The following is a 4862-nucleotide window of genomic DNA, read 5'->3' as shown; positions in this document are numbered from 1 at the left end:
GGGGAAGAGGCAGGGCCGCCTGCGGATTGGCCAGCGGGCGCTGATGGGCAGCAGGCCTGATCCGTCCCCCGGCCGCGCTGGATAGGCTGGCTTGCAGGCTGTCCCTCTGCTGCCAGTGTGGCCTTCAAGGATCCCCTCATTCGTGGAAATGCCCCCGTCCCAGGTGTGATATTCCCTGCAGGGCTTTGAGATCCGCAGTCGAGCTGTCTGGAGGCCTGATCTGCAATCCTTAGTGTCCTTTGTCTCTGTCCCGAACGTTGAGCATTGCCTGCTCCACCTCTCGCTCTGTCCCCATGACAGGACTGGAGTTAGATCTGGGACGCTGGCTCACTGCACTCCTCCAAAACATGCTCTCCTGAGCTTTGGTTTTCGCCCTGGCAGTGGCCACTGCCTCTAAGCCTCAGAAGCTTCTCTTGCTCTGGGTCCCACTGCGACCAGACCTTTCCCGTGCCCACCAAGCGGACACCAATGGCTCCAAGTCGATTTCCCCTGCTTGTGCCCCAGCATTCCATTGCACCACACTCCCACTTAGCACAGGTCTGTCTCCTGCCCTCCCCAACGGCTTTCAGTCTTCGCTTTCTCAAAATGTAACCCCTTTAAATTGCCGAAGCCAAAACCTTACAGATAGCCTTTATTTCCCTTTGCCTCAGGCACGTATCAATCCACTAAGGCCTGTTCCCTCTACCCTCAGATGTTTCCTTGTACCTTAGCACAAGGCCCCACTCTTCTCTCACCCACACTATTTGATCTGGTTTGTCTTGCCTGCATCTGTCCTGCATATTTTCATTTTAAAAATGAAATTGAATAACGGTCCCCCACCTCTGGGCTAAAAACGCCCATGATGGGCTAGCAGGTGGCATGGTGGTAAAGGGTGCTGACTCTTACATGGCCAACTGCAGTTTGAATCCTGGACCTGGCAGCTTGCTTTCTCTCCCTTCTCTCTCCCTCACTCTGTCCCTCTCTGGTCAAATAAAAAAAAAATGGATAAAGTTAAATAAAATAATTCTTTAAAAAAAAAAAGAAAAGAAAAACTGCCCATGACCTCCCATTGCACACTCCCTATTTGGCCCACAAGTTCTGTGTGGCCTGGCCATTTCCCACCTCTTCTACTCTCTTACCACTGACCTTTTAACTCTTCATTCACCAGCCCCAAAGCCTTTTTATGGTTATTGAATAATCCACACTCTTCATCTTCCAGAAGTTGGTTCCTAAATATGCTCCTGCAATATATCCACCACCCATTGCAGTGTGTCATCAAAACTATAGTCACAGTGGAGCCTGTCTGACAGACATTGAGCCAAGCAGGTGAAAAGCTATGAGGCAGAGCAGGACAATCTAACTGCATCTCAGAAGTGAGAGTCCCAACAGAGAATCCACTTGGTGCCAGAGAAAGACCCAGGTTCCTGGGATTTGTGAAGCTGTAAGATTAGACTTGGACTTGCTATTGTGGTAACTTTTTGTATGTGTGTTTTGAGTCAAGCATGGCCCCTAAGAGGCTCAGAATACAGCCTGACTTTGAGACACTTTGTCCTATCAGGCTTGTCTCCTACGGGGTTGTGGAGTAGCTGAGATGGACTGCCACCTAGCGACAGGCCTTTGAAGTCAGAGAGAGCTAGAATCCACTCAGTGTCTGACCTCCTGCTATAAGGCTTGCACATGTGGTCACATCTGATTCTCGTAATAGCCCTCTAGTCAGGGATGATGGTCACCAATTTACTGATAAGGAAATGAAGATTCAGAGTTCTGCAACCAGCCCCAAGTCCACCTAACTAACAAGTGGGAATTTGAAGCCAAGTCTGTTTGATTTCATGCGTTTTTCTGCCTCAGGAGAGAACCACTGGCCAAGGTAAGTCTTAGTCAGTAGACAGTTGACATGGAGGTTATCTGGCTGACCAGTACGGATGAGGCGAGGTGTGCCCATGGCTGTGCCCTTGGCACAGGTGGAAAGCATGATGCTCACAGACTGTGGCTGGGACTATCATGGGCTTAAGGAAATGCTGCCCCTTATCTGCAGCTCCAGAGCTTTCCTGTGCCAACATGAGTGAGGAGAAGAGCAGAGGCCCAGGTCTCCAGGAATCCAGAGACATTAAACAGACACTTGGTTGTGTAAAGGCAATTGTGGTGAAGGCTAAGAGGGAAACAGCAGAATCCTAAGAATGTGAGTAGAGTGCCAGGTGAATTATTAAGGGTGGGTTAGAGGAAAGTACTTTCTTCTTTAAAAAAAAAAAAAAAAGATTTGGGACCAGCAGATGGCATGGTAGTTAAGGCACTGGACACTCCCACATGACCAACCACAATTCAAGTCCCAGACCTGGTGGCTTCCTTTCTCACTTTCTCTCTCTCTCTCTCTCTCTCTCCCTCTGGTCAAATGAAAATAAATGATGAATTAATAAAAATAAATAAAATAAAAGTAAAAATATGTGGATTTAAATTTTTTACTTTTTAAATTCCATTTGTTGTTATTATTTTTTAATTTGACTAGAAAGACACACAGAAAAAGAAAGGGAAAGTGAGAAAGCAAGCTACTGGGTCCAGGACTTGAACTGCAGTCAGCTGTGTGGGAATCCAGTGCCTTTACCACACCTCCTATGGGCCCCTGAGGAAAGTACTTTTTAGGCACTTTGTAGCAACATATACAAAGGCCCTGAGGATAAAAGGCTAGAGGGCCAGCCTGTGGTGGCCTGGTGATTAAGGCAATTGGATCCCTCTTGGCTGACCATGTAGTTCATTCCTGGACCTGATGGCTTGAGGGACACTCCAGGCATTTGTGTGTGTCCCAAATCCCAAAGGGAGAAAGAGATGGAAGAAAAGGGATTGTGACATGACCGATCATTCTCTGTGTATGGGGGTGCTTTCTCCCTTTCCCTTTCTGTATGTCTTTGGTGAACACACCCACACACTGGCAAAGAAAAAAAAAAAAAAAAGAGTAGGGGCAGGCCAGCCAGGTGGCATGTCAGTTAAGGCAGTTAGATCTCACATGGCCAACTGCACAGTTCCAGTCCTGGACCCAGCAGCCTGAAAAACATATCATATATATGGGCATGTGTGCCTAAAATCACTAGAGGAGAATAGAGGAGAGGGGATTGTGGTGTGGCCGTCCTTTTGGAGAGTGATTTCTCACTTTCTCTGTCTGTGGCAAGCATGTATGACCTATGGCAAAATTTAGAAAAAAGGCTGAAATGTATTGAGCAAGGGGGACCAGGAGGGATGATGAGGCCAGGAACAGGTGAGGGCTGAATGAGGCCACACCCTGCCTGTCTGATCTTGTCCATTTCTCCAGGAGGCATTCTGCTAAGTGCAGTAGCCTTCACTGAGCTTCCTGTGCTGATTCGGCCAGCCTGCAGGCTGTGATATACTTTTAGAATCTGTTTTTCTATATTCTGGGAGTTCCCAGCATGCAGCCCTGGCTTCCTTGCTTTTACTCTTGCCTGTGGGGCCAAGGACTCCTGAAATGCCTGCCAACAGGAGCTCAAGTTTTCAGTCTGCTGCCAGGCTTGCAATCAAGGGAACAGGGCCCCCTTTCCTCTTAGGACTTTTGGGCCAGCATCCCAGGCCTCAGGTGCTTCCTTCCACAAAAAGAGGTTTAGGAAAAGCAGGGCACACAGAGGGTGTGGCTGATGTGGGCTTCCCCCAGCTCAGCATATATATGGGTGTGTGGGTGTTTCTGGCAATGTGTGCAGCTGCACTGTCTGGGAGGAGCAGCTAGCACCCACACGAGACACACGCCCATGACATCACCCAGGCTGGCCCTGCTGTAACCGATTTCTGTGAACACTCATGCTTCAGCATGCCCTGGTCTATGCCATATCTGTGCCTAGAGTCCAAGGAAAGTCCCAGCCCAACTGCTCCTCTGGGCTTGGCCTTATAATTGTTTTTCTTAATAGCCGCTTAGAACATGGGTAACTGTTTTATCCGTGTTGGCTCATTTCTTCCTCATTACAGTTGTATGAGATAAGTACGTTTATATCCCTATTTTATAGATGAAAAAAACAAGGCATGGAAAGATGAAGAGACGTACTCATGGTCATTCAGCTAATAGGTAGGAGAGGCAGGATTCAAACCTAAAAAGTCTGACTCCAGAATCAAATAGTTAAATTTGTGAGAAACCATTGACTTGGACTAGGCTCCTCTGGCTGGGCCCAACAGACCAAAAAAAAATGTGTAAAATGAAATTAATTAATTAATTAATTCTGAATTCGGCTCATGTAACAAATGGCCAAGTTTCAGTTGGTTATAATAGCGGAGCTTTAGTCAACCTATACATCAACTGATTCGAATAAAGCAAAACTGTAACCAATTAAGAGCTGTTCCTCACTTTCCTTTCCTTTTTTTTTGAAGAGGTTTTCAAAACCTAAACTTGGTGGCTTGCTTTCTCCCTCTCCCTCTCTATCTCTCTTCCTCTGGCAAAACTCATGTGAAAAAATAATAAATAAAATAATTAAAAAAAAACTATTTAAAAAAATGCACTCTGCAGCAAAAACAAAATTTCTCCCTTCTTTACACTGTACTCTAAGTTTTACTCAGATTCTCATATTAGATGCCTGGGCATTCCCTCTCTGGGTTGAGGAGCCAGCCTGCACCTTAGCACAGAGCCAGTACTTCCTAAGGACTCACTGGAAAGCACCTTGAGCTCTGCCGACAACCTACTGTTGTGGCTGTTAAGCTCTGGGCCTAATACAGTATCTATCTATGGCTCCAATTTAGTCCTCTGACCTCACATTTCTTAGGTCATGTCTTCCTGCTTTTCTGGCATGTTTTCTCAGTCCCTTAAGAGCCTGTTTTCTCTTGTCTAAGGCAAAAATCAAGCCTGGGGACCAGCAGTTGGTATAATGGCTAAGACAACGGACAACCCTGTAGAAGAA

This window comes from Tupaia chinensis, unplaced genomic scaffold (assembly GCF_000334495.1).
Source record: "Tupaia chinensis unplaced genomic scaffold, TupChi_1.0 Scaffold000115_1, whole genome shotgun sequence".
In the NCBI taxonomy this organism is placed as follows: Eukaryota; Metazoa; Chordata; class Mammalia; order Scandentia; family Tupaiidae; genus Tupaia; species Tupaia belangeri.
Note: the sequence above shows the minus strand (reverse complement) of the source record.